This window comes from Pteropus alecto, unplaced genomic scaffold, assembly GCF_000325575.1.
Source record: "Pteropus alecto unplaced genomic scaffold, ASM32557v1 scaffold3, whole genome shotgun sequence".
Taxonomy (NCBI): domain Eukaryota; kingdom Metazoa; phylum Chordata; class Mammalia; order Chiroptera; family Pteropodidae; genus Pteropus; species Pteropus alecto.
The window spans coordinates 13,317,379-13,334,428 of record NW_006442484.1 but is presented as its reverse complement, the minus strand read 5'-3'; the positions used below and the strand labels follow the sequence as shown (position 1 = coordinate 13,334,428).

General features: G+C 43.9%; 1 protein-coding gene across 6 annotated transcripts in view; it reads right to left on the bottom strand.

The window, feature by feature from the left end:
• The window catches only part of MGAT5 (mannosyl (alpha-1,6-)-glycoprotein beta-1,6-N-acetyl-glucosaminyltransferase), a 330,189-nt gene that overhangs the window by 296,300 nt on the left and 16,839 nt on the right, over nucleotides 1-17,050 (bottom strand). The window lies entirely within an intron of this gene.

Genomic DNA, 17,050 nt, shown 5'->3' with positions numbered 1-17,050 from the left:
ATGAAAACTTACAAGCCCACAAAAAGCAGTCCCTAGCCAGGATCACATCCTTACTGGGAAGAAAAATAAACTCTACTCTTGAAGATCAGTTTGCAAGTTTCTGAAAACTCAGAGAAGTAAGAACAAAGAAAGGCCTGGTGCTCCCATTCTCTCCTCCTAGGGGCCATGTGCTTCCTGGCTTCCTCCTCCTACGGGCTCAAGCTCAGAGTCCAGGGGCCCAGGAGGCCCAAGGGGCCAATCTTTGGCTCAGGTCCCCCAACTGCTGGAGGGGAGAGGAAGGGCAAGAAACCAGTTGTCACAAGTCATATAAGTTACTAGGTAACCAGGTTCCCACCAGAAATACATGCCTTGTCAGTGATAGTCTTACCACACAAAGCTGAAAACTGGCTTTCCTTCCTTCCTGCTCTCCCAGGCCCAGCCCAGGGCCCAGCAGCCCCCTCCACACACAGCTTGCTCAGGCATGCAGGCTCTTACCCCAGTCCCACTCGGTCGGCTGATGCAAAAACAGTCACTCCCTCTGATGCAGGTTGAGGAACGCTTGTCCGAATCCAAGGTGTGTGACCTATGCCTCACAAAAGTCTAAATTTCTCTAAAGAGCTACAAACTCACTGACTATCCCAAAGTCTCCATGCAGCTCTCTGCCTCTAAGCTTCCTCACTCTCGTACCCCACCATCTCCAGCTGTCCTCATTTTTCCTCGCCCATCAAGCCTCAGGGCTCACAGATGTTCCTTGCTAAAACTTTTAAGTCAGCTGCCTCCTCCTGGCTGATGATAGCCTGAAGTTCACCAGAAGCATCAGATACCACTAATCAGAGCAGAGCCTCAGCTAGCAGTCCTGAATGCTCACTGACAAGCCAGATGCTCCAGTACCAGTAACTTTTACAACAATCCCTTTTAGGAGCTACTATCCTTTGCAGGTGAAGGAGCTACTATCATTTGCAGATGAAAAAACAAAGACGCAGCAGTAAAGTAACCCGTACCAAGTCACACAGCTGACAGGTGGCAAAGCCAGGATGTGAACCCTGACTAACCACACAGCCCTCACTTGTAACTTTTGTACTGGCCATGTACCTTCCAGCCGCTCTTGACCTTTCACTGCCCTTTCCTTAGAGTGCTGGAGGAAAGAATGACCTCTTAGGCCCAACAAACCATCATCAGGTGCTTGGGCAGGGGAGGACCAGCTGTGTCCACCTGGCCTACACCGACAGCTGCGCCCACCCTCCTCATCAGCGCCGCTCCCAAGCAGCACAAGTGGAAAATGAACCTCATCTTGTAGGCCGGTCTGTGCTGCCACACCGGTCAGGTAAACGTGTTTGATTTGTTTGGTGTAACTCTACCCTCATTCCCAGCAAAATCCAGCAGTGCAGAGCCCAGGAATCTGCATTTTCACCACAGGTGATTCTGATGCCATCTCAGAGCCACTGGACCCCCGCCCTTCTCCAGAGCCACAATTTTCAAGGCAGAGTTGGGAAACAGATGTCAGGATCCCTTCAGGAGCTTTTAAAAAGATATGTCCCCACCCCCAACAAAAACAAAACAAACAAAACCCAGAATCTTCCGGGGTGTAAGGAGCAGGGAGAGGGGATGGAAGTCGTGACTAATTTCCTAACTTTGTGGGCCAGTATATAGCCCTAGCCACCTTTTTTTCTGAGCCACCTCATCATGATTCAAATGATTTAACATTCCTACCTCCAGAGGCTCATTCAGCAGCCTTGTTACAAGTGAACAAAAAAGAGTGAGGCGAGAAACAAAAAGACAGAAAGACAGACAGAAGGGAGAGAAGGAAAAACAGAGGTCCTGAGGAAGCCTTTTACTCGACGCTGTGATAGGAATATCAGGACCTCACACTCATTCTTTCTCCCCCTCTCTCACAGATTACGAGTAGGATTTAGACCAGCACTCTCCAAAAGAAAAACAAAGCAAGCCACGTATGTAGTTTTAAATGTTTTAGTAGCCACATTAAAAAGTAAAAAGAGAAAGGTAAAAATAATTTTAATAATGTAGTTTAACCCAATGTATCAAAAATATTATTGCAAAACACGTAATATCGGCATCTAAACATTATTAATGAAATCGTTTGTTCTTCATACTGTCTCCAAATTTCAGTGTGTATTTTACGTTTACAGTATATCTCAGTTCCGATTATCTGCGTTTCAATTGCTCAACAGCCACACGTGGCTACCATGTTCCACAGTCCAGATTTAGACAGAGATAGGAAGAAAAGGAGACGGGGTGAGACTAAGGTCTTGACCAGAGAACTAAGGGAGTATGACATGACATCCAGGATCATCCATGACCCACACACAATCTGTGTTCATAAGGGGTTAGGTATAATCGGCCTTCAGACTAAACAGTGAGTATGTTAGCACTGTTTGTTAACAAAGAGATAGCTGTTGTCACCATTTTTGTACCAAAAAGTACCAGGCCCACAATTGAACAATGAGAGTCCATTACCTACCATATGGACACTCAGTAACACGGTGCCCAGTTGTACATCACTCATATCTAGTAGACACCAAGCAGCAGTCTGCATCCTCGGCACCCACCCATATAGAGCCCAGGGTTCCAAAAGGAACAGCTGGAGAGCAAAGCTTCACCCAAAGAAATTAAACAATACTGCCCTCTCAGTAGGTCCTGGATAGGGTACCTGGGACATAGGCAAATGATAAAAAAGTGAAGGAAGACAGCTTACCACTTGTGGCGGACAGAATAATGCCCTCACCTAAAGATATCTTGTCCCAACTCTCAGAACCGGTAAATATGACAAAAAGGACTTTGCCATATTTACCTGGCAATAATGACTTTGCTGATGTTATTATGTTAAGGATCTCGAGACGGGAGAGCATTGTAGATAATCCAGGTGGGCCCAATGTAATCATAAGCGTCCTTATAAAACAGAAAGAGGAGGGTCAGAGTTAGAGAAGCAGATGTCATCATGGAAGCAGAAGTCAGTGTTTTAATCATCTGCTTTGAAGATAGAGGGGGGCCACGAGCCAAGGAGCACATGGCCACCTCTAGCGGCTGGAAAAGGCAAAGAAACAGTCTTCCCTTACAACCTCCAGAAAAAAAATCAATCTTGCTGACGTCTTGACTTTTGCCCAATGAGACCTACTTTGGACTTCTGACCTCCAAAACTATAACAAATTTGTGTTAAGCTACGAAGTTTGTAGCAACTTGTTACGGCAGCCATAGGATACTAATACACTACTTGTAGAATGGTCAGTGAGACACACACATTGATTATGACGACCCTTCAAGGTATCAGTGGTAGTAACTGTACTTATAGTATTAGCAATGATGGTAGTGGCCACCACTTACTGAGGGCTTATTAAACCTCAAGCATCCTGCTAACTACTTCACAAACTTTTTACAGATGCACTTAGTTCATTTTGGAACAACTTTAGATTTACCAAAAAGCTGCAGATAGTAGAGTCCCCATATACTGTTCACCCATCTTCTGCAATGCTAACATCTTACGCAACCTTTGTCAAAACCAAGAAAATAACAACTGCACAATATCATTAACTAGAGACTTTACTGGATTCCACCAGTTTTCACAGGTATTTATCTTCCCAAGAACCTTATGAGGTAGGTACCACTCTAATCCTCACATGATGGAAGAGGATGCTGAGGCTTAGCAAGATTCAATCACTTGCTCATGGTTACAACAGTGAAAAGACTGGCAAGTCTTTTCAACTCGATTCCTCTGCTTGATCCCTATACCATAAGCTTCCCTAGATATCATCATCCCTATCTTACTGGACAGGAAAACCAACGAGGAGCTAGTTACCAGGAACAGCATCAAACGTGGATGCATCTGACTCCAAAGGCCTTGCTCCAGCAACACCATTTCCCTTCCCGACACGGAGCAATGAGTGACCACTTGGGGCCATGAAAAGCTCCTGAAACCCATGAAAATATCGTGGTGATTGTGACGGGAAAGGAGGGGATCATGCCTCTGGAAACTGCCTAACTCGTTCTAAGGCCACTAATAAACCTAAGAGCTTTCTGTTGCTCTGTCAGTGAGGAGAAACCCAAGAGGGCCCATCACAGAGTCGTTTAGAAGGAGCGTTTCTACAGAACGTGCGGCAGGAAGGACTGCCATCAATAACTACCCTGAATCCAGCTTCAGTCGAACGACCAGGATCCACTTTCAGGCCTTTACAACGCGATTATAATAAGCTCCTTTAAAACACTCTTCTGGGAGATTCTGTACCTCAAACCTTTCTAGCCCCTAGATTTTACCACCTGAGCAACAAAAGAAGTAGGAAGACGAGCTGTTTCCACTGTGAGGTGGTTACCAACCTCACACAAAACTATACAAAGCAAGTGACACAGGAACTAGGACAAACTCACCTGGATGGCCCATAACAAGACACTATGATCCCTTTTCTCCTAGCTTTTATTTCCTTTGTGGCATTCCATGATCCAGCAGGCCTCTGAGCCCTGTTATGGTAACTATTTTGCTACCTATGTACAGGCAGACCACGGAGGTATTACAGGTTTGGTTCCAGACTACTGCAATAAAGCGAGTTGTAATCTCTTTGCTAGTGGAGGGTCTTGTCTTCAATTTGTAAAAAATGTAACGTGTGAAGCGCAATTAAATAAAGCACAATAAACATGAGCTACGCCCATATCTCTATCATTGGTTCTCAGAGTGGCCCCCAAACCAGCATTGGCCTCATCTGGGAACTTAGATATGCAAATTCTCAGTCCCATCCCAGACCTACAGAGAAAGAAACTTTGAGGGTGGGCCCAACACTCTGAGGTTTAACAAGTCCTCCAGGTGTTTCTGATTCATGCTACGATTTGAGAACCACTAAGCCATGTATTTCCCCACTCCATGGCTGACCTGCGACCTAGAATGTTTCAGAAAGCTCTCTGTCTTAAAATAAACATTGTCACACATTGACAGTGGGCTCAGGAAAGCCACTCACAAGCTCAGGTGGGGCGGCATGTTCATTCATCACATAGTTAGGGAGCAGTAGAGGCCAGGCCTGTGCTACATGCTTCAGGCCTTTCTTTAGCTACATGGGACTTAAAGCATAGGAGAGCTTGAAAGTATCAATCCGGAAAATTATCAAATGAATGTAAAATGATAAACTGTGGCAAATACTATGAAAGAAAAGAATGGGGGTGCCACAGCAGAGAATGATGGGGCTCTCTTTTCACCTCAGTGGTATGGGAGGCCTCCCTGGGGAATGGACAATTAGAAGGAGCAGGAGCTGGCAGAGGGAAGCAGGTAAATACTCTCAGCAGAGAAAAGGCTTGGGCGAAGGCCCTTGGTGCTTTGGAGATGCTGAACAAAGCCAGTGTGAGCAGAAAGCAGAGAAGGAGGCAGGTAAACTAACTGAGATAAAGCTAGAGAAATTACCTGGCCTTGGACCATGCTGTCCCTCACAGGCCTGGTCACGAGTCTGTTTTGGAATCTAAACTTATAAGGATGTTTATAAATTTTAGGTAGAATACTGACAATAAACATAATAACATTTATTCAGCACTGACCTAAGTCTTCCTCATAGTAACTTATGTAATCCTGAACATAAGTAGGTTCCATTATCATCATCATCTTCATTGTACAGATGAGGACAGAAGTTAATTAAGTTGTTCCAGGTCGCCCAGCTAGTTAAAGACTGAACCCAAGCAGACCAACTTCAGAACCAAGCTCTCAACTACTTCACCACACTGCCTCTTGGCAGAAGAGCTGGTCTGCATTTTCAAAAGCTTATGGTGGATGCCGTGTAGATAGGGAAAGGGGAACAGAAGCAGAGGCCATTACATAGCCCTGGCAGAAATAGCAGTGGCCTGGGCCAAGGTGGTGGCAGCAGAGCTGTCCAAGCAATAGAAATGTCCAGATAGCAGAGAAAAAGTAGACTCTCCAAGGGGCTGCTTAACAAGTTCCAAAACTCCTGAATAAAGTGGGTGCATCCTTACCCACCCCCTGCATCTTCCATCAGAGAATCAGAATAAGGGCTGGAAAGAGGGCTCCTTGTCCCAAAACACAGGGCTGCCATGGTGACAGAAATATCAGCCCTTGGCCTCTTCAATCAGAACTGCTATTATTCTTAAGCTTCAGCATTTTGAGGAATAAGTCTGTTCCTTGTTTAGAATGGACACTGTTGACCAGCAGAAAAGGTCACAAATGGCCGAGAAACCTCACAGAGTAATATCCTCATAAACAATGGTCAGATTCAAACTGAGAGGTAAAAAGAGGCTTCTCGCTCACACTTTAACAAGCAGTGTTTCTTTTAATGACCTTAACTGTCTTGTAGTTCATTATGGAGAGAATGACAGCATGTTCATCAGGGTGGCTTGCTTTTCCAGTAAAGTCTCGCCTATAACTTGGTAAAATGGTGTGGGTCTTGGAGAAGCCTGGTGTTTGACCATTTTCTTGGGTTAGAGTCTGTGAGTGTGGTCAGTGTTACCTGGCTTTAAATAAAAAGGGGTGGGGTATGGAGGTTTCTCCCCAATCATCCCACAGAGATTGAGAATCAAAGTCAATGACAGAGGTCTATGTTAGCGGTGGGGACATGCCGACCAGCCAATGGAGCCAGGGGGCTTCCTGTCTCCCATGACAGGTCAAATCAGGGTACCACCAGGCCTCTGCCTCCCCAGATGAGCCTTGATTTTGTCCTATGACCCGCATGTCTGGACACAGCATGGACAGGCCAGGTGTGGAGTCTGGTGGGCCTCTGGATGAGAGGGTGGAGGAACAGTGGGCAGTGAAAATATCGTTAACTTATGTAAATCAGTCACAGCCTTCCTTACTACAGTTGTGAAAAGGCCACATGGATTTTGGAGTTTTAAAGGGTTTTGTGTTAAAATGCTATAGAAGTGGGCAAACTGCCCTCTGAAGCTCTCACTTGCATAACTGTCCATTCTCCCACGAGTCTCCTTCCTGACAGTCACTGCCTTGATTAGCCACAAAGTCTCTGTATTCTAAACTGAAATTTTAAAACCTGATGAGTGAAATATGCTATGTCTTTCTCTTACTTACAAAATTATTAAATTAACTACTCATATTTTTTCCCTAGAGGATAATGAACCTTACAGAGAAAGAGCTGCCCCACCCCACCCTCACTCAAAGGGGCCAAGAAGATTCTAATGATATAGGAACAACGAAGGGTTAGGATCGGAAGTAGAACTCCATCTCTGTGTGCCTCGACCCCCAAAGCATTAGGTCCCGAGTACCCCCAAACCCCACCACCCGCTTCCTAAGGAACCATCAGCAACAGCTAATGCACCGCAGAGCGAGCTCTTTGAGAAGTGCAGTAGTTGTCTGCCATAAGCAAACAGTCCTCGAGTGGCCTGTAAGATGCCGACTGAGTGGCTTAATCACCCAGCAGGGTCTAGTACACGATACATAAAACTCCTCTGAGACAGCAAGCCTGTAAATGGAAAGCATTATCATAAGTAACAGGATTAATAACAACACGGGCTTGAAACAAACAGACACCACTGGATTACTTTTCCGATCTCTTCAGGGAGACCACCGAGTTGGATGGAAGGTTTTCTTTGTTTTTCAACAAGACAGCATCTCCTACCATGTGACAGCAGGATCCCTCTCTAGGGAAATTACTTCTTGTGCATCTGTCCTACCAATGACAAGTTGCCTGAAGTAAAAGGGTCAAAACAAAACAAAAAAGTACAGTCTAGAAGAAGATCCAGAGGAATTTTACAATTCTGATTAAAAAAAACAAAAATTCTCCTGATTGTCAGCACGTTATAAAGGCTTAAGGGGGTCAACATCCCATGTTGCAGTGTTTCCTAAGTTATATTTCTTGAACCACCTAGGGTGTTGGCTAAAAAGGTAGACTCCAGGCATCAAGAAAGGAGAGCATTTGATCTGCCTTTTTAACAAGCTTCTTCAGTCCCTCTTGTACAACCCAAATTGGTAAACCACTGCCCTATATTATTAATGCACTGCTGATATACAGCTGAAGGCACAGAACAATTCACACTTTTAAAACTGAGGCAGTCTCAATCATGGCCCCAAATCTTTCAATGGACATTTCATTGTTTTTTTAACATTTTTTAAAGAAGATATCGATTTTACATTTACTTTCTCTTTGTTCGGTGACGTCTCTGAACTAGCAGTGATCTAAAAATGTCAACATCTGGAGACAGAAGAGCTGTCAACCACAGCAGTGAGCTGGACCACTCTGCTCAGCAATATGTTCCTGCAAGTCTCACTCACTCATGCTCGACCAAAATGCAGACATCGTCCAATTTTGAGTCTTTCCAAACCTGGGTCTGAGAAGGAATAGAGACAACAAAAATCAAAGTATACAGAAGATGGAGGGGTGGGGTACAGATTTGGCAAGACCCTAATTCACAACAGCCTTAGATCCAGACTTCTGATACTTTCTCTCAGTGGAGTCACAGAGCCTCATAGATACAACAGTGGGGTTAAAACAGGAGACATTCATCATATAAATTTGAACTGATACCCTATTACCAGACCACATCACCTATAGTGTGCTGTGTCTCCATATTTCTGTAATGCCTATAATTATCTTGTGAAAAGTACGATTAGGTTGTACTATGTTTCTTTGCATTGAAAAAAGTTCAGTTCTCACATATAAACATTAATGATTCCCTATGGTGTTTCTAAACCTAATATACATTTTCTCTCTTTTTAAATATATTGGAAGGCTCAAATTACAGATGCAGCCCAGTCTTCTCTTGAGCTCTAAGAGGCCAGTCTGTCAAGTACCAGGTGAGCTATTCCCAGCACCAGTGTGGTCTCTAGCTACCAGATATGAGCATTGGGAATCTCTAGGCATGAGTGTCAGGAGAAACAAGAAACAGATTTTCTAAATTAACATCTCCTTGATTGGACCTCCATGTCTTTGGTGTAATGCCTGCCCAGTGGTAACCATGAACTAGAGGATAATTTATATAGAGAGCTTCTCTGCAGACACACCAAGAAGGCCAGAGCTCAGACAGATCCTGATTCAAGGGTTTGCTCTTTTAGTAGGTGCTCTTCCTCCTTCTCTCTGCCTCAATGGCTTCGCTGGTGCTCTTTTAAGACATCCAAAACCTAGAAGGCAAGGGGAAGGAGACATGTACTGTGCACTATCTAAGCGCTCAGCACTCTAGCAGTACACATCTGATAGCCTCCGTGCTGGTTGACTGGTTTGCCTCACTCCTGTATATTTTGGGTCCTGTTCTGTCCTGATCAACCGACATCTGTAGAGTAAATCACCTTGCCTCTATTGCCTTCTGGCACCCCATTGGTTCATCCAACCAGTGGCCCAGCAGGGGGCTGGAGAAAAGAGGAGGGAGGTCTACGTATTTCTTCCCAGCTCCCTCTCTCCTTGGATGCCACATCTTTGGACACCATTCTTCTTGGCTATAGCTCCTGCTGAGCAGCCCCTCCCCAGTTCCAGATCCCACTGGGCCCCAATAACTCTACTTCTTCCCCTTGCCCCTCAGCCCTAGCAGTGGTATTAATTTCCCACTGTCGTTAGTCCCCTAGTGCCCCGTGGTACCTGGCCAGCACCTCTGTAACTCTCTGTAACTGTTCCTTCCATTAGTCTTCATTCAAACCATCCAGGGTGAATTCTGTTTCCTGACAAGAGCTCTGATACTGGCTCTCAACTCTAAACTTAATTGCTTTTGCAAGTGAGATGAAATGCAAAGATGTGGGGGCATTTCTAAGAGTTAACCTGGTATAAGTACTAGGCTGAGAAGGGTTGATAAGGCTAATTCATCATCAGTGTGGCCTTGAACCCAACTCCTAATCCAACCAAAGGATAACAATCCCTAAGTATGGGTTCAGGGCCTCTAGATTCTGCAGTAGGTACACAGGGATTTTTTATTTTTTTTTTACTCATCCTGTTCTTTCTGCTACGTGCATATTAATAAGAAAAAGAACACTAAGGGGCCCAAAGAATATTTCAAGCTCCTTTGGGGAATACAATCTGCAAGGAGAATAATAGCTACCTGTCACCGACCTTGTACACATTTCACAGCAGCCCTGTAAGGAAGCATTCTGTGTCTCTCTCTGACAAATGAGTGAACAGATTCAAAGAAATTTACACAGATAAGCAACTTGCCCCAGTCCCACACCCCAGATGGGACTGACCCCAATGCTGTTCTTTCTTCTCTATTGTGCTAGTTCTTAAAAGAGGGAAATAAGGATTCATGGTTTCCAAATTACTACTGAACTGAGCTGAGAGTGATCAGGCTCCCTAGTTTTAGGCAAATAAAAACACCTAAGAGGGAGAATTTTAATCTCAAGGACCAACCTAGTTCAGAAATTGATTAGGAAAGCTCTTTATGCTATAAGTGAAAAAACATGTATAGTATGTCTGTATGGCATAGCATGTACAGTATAATACCATTATGGATAGATGTGTGGATGTGTGTATTTATAACCATCGTTTATGCACAAAAATTGTCAGCACTATTTATCTCTAGAAAAGTGAGAGAGCTGTGTTCTTCAGTAGTTTGAGTTTTGTACCATGAGCATGAAACTTAATTTCGTATTTTAAAAATCAGAAAGGAAGAAAAGAAGTAGGCTAATTTATCTGAACATGTAGATCAGTGGTTCTCGACCTCAGCTACACACTGGGATCACCTGTAATCACCAAGGTCCCAGTCTCAGATATTCAAATTTAAGTGGTCTGGGGTATAGCCTGGGCACTGGGATCTTCAAGCTCCCCCTGGTGACTCTCATGGGCAGCCAGGGTTGAGAGCCACTCTGCTAGTACTAGTCCGTTAGGATAAAATTTAAACTGAGGGTGAAGAGGAGGGTCTTAACCTTTCATATGCCATGGACCCCACTGGCAATAAGTTGAAGCCCTTGGACGTCTCCTCCAAATACTGTTTCGAAATGCATAAAATAAAACATAAATCATTTCAAAGCAAACAAATTATACTTAGATTTAGTTATCACAATATTGTTAAACTGTGATATAGCAATATAAGTGCTTCTTTATTAATACGCCAAGTGACAAGATTTAAAAGCAGCTGTTATCTACTATCACTTTGAAGTAAGGATGTGTGTAAATAACATTTGAAGACTGCAAAAATTATAATGAGATGGATTTATTGGTAACAATGTCGGGATACTTCTAATATTACTCTGATTTGTTGCCTACATTCGTAATGGAAGAAAATGCTTAGAATTCATTGTACATAAAAGATGGAATTTTTTTTCCCATTCAAGCTGACAGATACCCAGGTATAGAGGGCCGGGGAGAGGGTGCTGTTAGAGCTTAGAGTCCCAGGACTCACTTGTGCCAAAATCACTAGGTATAAGAGCTCCAACAGGAGAAGGAAGAACACTTTAACTTCAACACGGTAAATCTCCAATAGAGCCTGGCTTTTCTTTAAAGTAACTCTGTAAGGCTCTTTCAAGACATGAAAAATTTACATTTCCTGAAAACCAACTACACTGTATCTTAATTACAGCAATATTTTTCAAGTGCCATTTCATGTGAAAGGATCCCTGTTTCTTCCACTAAAAAGACTCGGCTGTTTTATCTGCCTCAAGACATCCATCACATGAGTGCCAATATCTTGGGATTTAAAAGGAGGTCTTTTGAAACTTTCTAAGTGCTTAATCAATAGGTTCCTTTTCATATAGTGCTACGCTGCCTGCATAGGACCTGAATGATTCTTTTCTCAAATCTGAATTTAAAACAGCATTTACCATGTATTGAGTGGCTATTATACTTCAGGCACAGCACTAGGCTCTCTTCCTGAATTAGCTCTAAAGCTCACATCCATGCTGTCCTAATGCGGAAATAAAATGATCAGGAACTTCAAAACAGAGCCTGATGTTATAAAATCACTTTGGGCGGGGCGGGGTTGGGGGGCAGGAAAAGAAAGCGCAAAGTACATTAACATCTGTGCTGAAATTCTAGTTATAAATTAAAAGCACGGGTATATCTCATTTTACTGTGTTTTGCTTTGCTGTGCTCCACAGATTGTCCTTTTTTACAAACTAAAGGCAAGACCCCTTCACCAACAAAAAGATTAAGACTCTTTATTGTGATATCACTTTATTACAGTGTCTGGAACCAAACCCACAGTATCTGTGATGTGTGCCTGTGCTTGCTTTATTACTGTAGTCTAGAAGCTAACCCTCGATATCTCTGAGGTGTGCCTGTAGTTATTTTTAACTAAACAATAAAATATTTTCCTGGGTTGAGGAAGGACCACCACACCCACTTATCCTACCACCAGACTGAACTAAGAAACTCAAGGGCCTATTTTCATTCATAGCCACACTTTTCTAAAGACTCCAGAATGACTTTTTAAACTTCCATTCGTAGAATATTACAACACTCTGATTAAATGCAGTCAGACCCAGCATGCAGGCATATGGCTGTCAAAGAAGCAGTGGCCAGTCCCCAGAAGTGAGAGAAACCCAGCTGTAGAGACGGACATCCAGCGATCCTGGAAGTCTGGCCTATGTAATGTCGCAAGCAGTTTGGGGAGAGTCTCCTGACTCCAACATCATCATCATCTTCAAAAAGTCCCCACTCCATAACTACAAGAGGGCTTTTGAAATGACCTTACTCAAACATTCTGATTCAAAATGTTCTCAGAACTCATTTCCTTTGACTCAATATCTTAAATGAGGTTGGGGACAGGGAGGTGGCATTATTTTGTTTTCTGCTTTCTATGAAATCAGTTCCTCATGAAGGCATTTAATGGGGATGGGGGAGGCTCATAATTAATTATTGGTTTCAACATTAACCAAGCACCATAACATAACTTAGGATGTCCCAAACTACTTAAAACAGAATAAAAATGGGTGAAATGAACCCACAAAAGAGTGGGCTAACCATAATGGACATCTTTAAACCAGCCCAACAGGAAGTCTGGTGGGACTGAGACTTTGTTCTTATCTGTCTTCTACCAGGGTAGAAATGCAGAAGAAGTGAACATAAGAGGATCTTGGGGGTAGGGTCGGGGGTGTCAAGGAGGAAAAAGAACTGGCCTTTATTCTTAGCAAATGTAAGAGACTTTCACATGCATCTTTAACTCTTTTAACTTTTTGCATAACCTTGTCAGGTAGATAACCACTTCTCCCATTTTAAAATGAAACCAGACATCAGAGAGGTTAAGCAATTTGTCCAGAGCACACAGCTCATAACAGTCAGAATTGGAAGCCAGGTCACCTTAGTTCAGGACCACGCTCTTTTTGCTGCCTCTCACTCCTCAGATCTTGTGTTATTTTCAGCTCAAATTTCAAGGTTCAGGAAAATGGTATCCAGGTTCCTAAAAAAACTTTCCTAAGTCATAATCTCTTTGGGGTGAGGGGTGGGGGGAGAACATCAGTGAACACCCAGAAGTCAGAAGAGAAAAAAGGCCCGATTTAAACACACACACACACACACACACACACACACACACACACACACAGATGGGGGTGGTGATGGATTCCAAAACTGCTGATATTGGTGAGTAGCCAAGTTCTACAAGGACTATTCAACAGATAGTTTGTGATCACTTAAAAAAGGTGATCTGCAACACATAATTGATTTGCAAAGAGCCAGTCTTACACCCTTTCTGGAAGATACCCTTAGTTGGTCAACCAGGAGACAAGAAACGGAAGAAACAAAGGGCCTCTATTTCAGCAAGCCATGTGACCTCATCTCCCATATGACATCATTCCCAAGGATGTCATCCAAGGACCTGTCCTACCTCCTAAAAAGTAGCCTTCACAAATACTATGGCACATATCCCATTAGTCAGTGAGCATGCACCCATAATATATGTTCATTTATTTTAAAATAATAAACATGTAAATATTACTAAAACCTAAGTCTTTAATTTTTAAGAGAAAAAAATTTACATAATTTAAGTTTTCATATTTTCTTCCCATACCCCAAAGAGTTATCCTGAGTTACCAAATTTTGAACATCACTGATCTGGGCTTGCAACACAGTACCCACCTGGAACCCAATGACCTTCATCTTCATTCCAACTGAGCCACATCTCTGACATCTTTTCCAGATCAGCTGTCCCAGTCTCCCCATTCGAAACTGGTCTGCTCTTCATGCCTCAGAGTCCTGTCATCATTTCTTTCCATTTTCTCGGGATCCATAGCCTACTATATTCCTTTACCTCCCTAAACCAGTTATTATCAATGACCTCTTTTCCCTCAAATCCTCATCTTTCCACTGCCATCACCTAGCAACACCCTAACTTATAACAACAAACTTAGGCTCCCAGTCCACCTTCTCTTCTGCACTCAGGCAGTTCAGCTGTCCTCGGTCAGCTCCATCTCCCTTTATCCTCAGCCAGCGATTCCAAACCGGCACCCCCTTCCCACTCTGCTTGTGGGAGCCTGCCTGACTGTCAACTGTATCCATCCACTCAACCACTCATTCATTGCAACATTTACTGAGCACTCACTATGTGCCAGATGCCATGCCAGGACCAGAGAAATAGGATTGAATCTCACAGCACTTACATCCTAGTAAACGAAACAACATCAGGTGTTGGGAAATGATAAAAACAAACCCATTACATAACAAGGAGCAAGCGGAGGACAGAAAATTCTGGTCATTGGATGTGACCGACTTCGCTTCCTGCCTACTTCTCCTTCCAACGTTTTTTTTTATTGAGGTAAAATTTATACAACATTGAATTAACCTTTAAAAGTGCACCACTTGGTGACATTTAGAACATTCACAATTTGTGCAACCAGCACCTCTGTCTAGTTCCAAAACATTTTTATCACCCCCAAAAGAAACCCAGAACCATTAAGCAGTCCTCCACCTTCACCTGCTTCTCTCAGCTCCCGGCAACCAGTAACCTGCTCTCTGTGTCTGTAAATTTATCTATTAAATTTATCTATTCTGGATATTTCCTATCAATGGGATCACACAACCCCCTCTCCCCCCACTTCTGACAACAACTCTGCTCTTCTTGATTTCTTCCCTCCAGTTACCTACTCCTCCTCCAGTGCTTGTGATCCATTACCTGAGGCATTGGGGTAATAGCATCCACTCTCCTGGCTTTTATCTCCAACTGATACAGGCAATACCAAAACCCACACAGACCCCAGTCCTTACCCTCCAGGCTCAGCGCAGCTTTGCACTCATGTGGGAGTACCTGTACAGCACATCAGCAGTCTTGGGGCACCTTGAAATCAACATGCTCTAGTTAAGGGTCACCCTCCTCTCCTACCCCTTTAGCCACCTCTCCCCACCCCCACCACTTCAGGATGCCATGATCTCTTGTGGGGACCACTGCAGGAGCCTCTCCACTGCCCCAATATCGTTCCTATCTGTTCTGCCCTTCACAATATAGCCAGAACACCCCATCTGAAATCTGAAGTGCACATGTCACTTCCCTGCTTAAACCTTCCCACTGTTCTCAGGAAGAAGCCCAAACGCCTTCCTAGGGAAGTCTCCACCTGACCTGGCCTCAGCTCCAACAGACTCTGCCTTGCCCTCTGTGCTCCGGAGACAGCTGACTGGGAGGCAATGGTAGAGTTAATTCACATGGCCCTCTGCTTGGCATGCCTTTCCCACCTGATTCTCCCAAATTCTGCACATCTTTCAAATCTCAGAGGAATCACCTTCTCAAAGAAGGCTTCCCTGATGCCTCAGATTGGATTAAACACCATTCATTCATATTAAGTGTTTATGGATCTATCTTCCTCTTTAGACTGTAAGTTCCCTGAAGACACTGTTTATCTCATCTATCCATCCATCCATCTCTTCATGCAATCATTCAACGAAAATGCCCCAGATAGGAACGATATTGGGGCAGTGGAGAGCCTACGTTGGACCAGGTCAGATAAGGTTGCTTTTCTTAGAGAGCTAGCAATCCACCAGTGGAGACAACAAGAACATGTGACAGCCACTCCCGGCATAGAAGCTACACAGTGTGGGCCCTAGAGCCAAGCTCCATGTTCAAATCCTGCCTCTACCACTTGTCAGCTGTGAAACTTAGGACAAATCACTTCTCTGTGCTTCAGTTCCTTCATCTCTAAAATTAGAACAGTTGTACCTACCTCATAGGGTTGTTGAGAGAATTAGAGGAGCTAATAAATGTAAATCAAGAAGAAGTATCTGTAACACTGCCTGGCACATAATAAATGCTTTACAAGAGTTAACTATTTTTACTATAGGAGCGTTTATGACAGGGCCCCACTCTAGATGTGAGATCAGGTGTTGCATTCGCCTTTGTGTCTCTATGCCTGACATGTAAGTACTCAGCAAATGTTTTCTGGGCCACAGTGATGAGCCCTAGAAAGGGTCAGTGGCTCAGCATCAAAGTCTTTTAGAGCCAGAAGTCATGCTGGATAACATCTGACCCAACTCGCCCACTTTTGCAGAGCAAAGGCTCACAAAGCTGGTTAATGGCAAGGCCAACACCAGCCCCCAGATCTCTTGACTTCCCAGCTGATATTTCCTGCCCTCTTCCAAGACTTCTGTTCCCAAGACAGCACAGTTGCTCTGCGTGTTCCACGGTCTCATTTTCCAAGCAGACCACTGCTTGCCACCTAGGCCACCTCTTTTATGCCCCGGCTTCTCCAATCCTGTTTTCTTCTGTCTCTCTCTCTGTCTCGTAGCCTCTGGTTTTCTTATTTCCAGGGGAAAATCTGGCCCTTCAAAAAGACAACCAGAGATTTCTGTCTTCTTCTGCAGGCAGCTCAAACAGATCACAGGGGCAGGTGCAATCCCTGAGCCACCTGCTCCCTCTCCAGGTCCCACCAGTCACTCCTGGTAGGAGAAAGCTTCTTCTTCAACACTGGAAAATTTCATTTACCTACTCTTGGATTCGGTCTTTTTTGGATGCTCCAAGGTTCAGATGGCAGATCCCACAGGAACCTGGGTATAGAATGAAAGCCAAGTAACAGCTCTCAATTAAAGCCAGATCCCAAATTTCCAACCAAACACATAATTTTCACCCATGACCTGCTGGCTGTAGGTTTCCAACAATGGCCTATGAATGGCACATCATTGTCACTGCTGACTTGATGATGAACGGCAATCCAGCAGGACTTTTTTAGAGGCGTGGTATTTACAGAACTGCTCTGTTAGAAAACCTTAGCTTTCACACCTCAACTGGC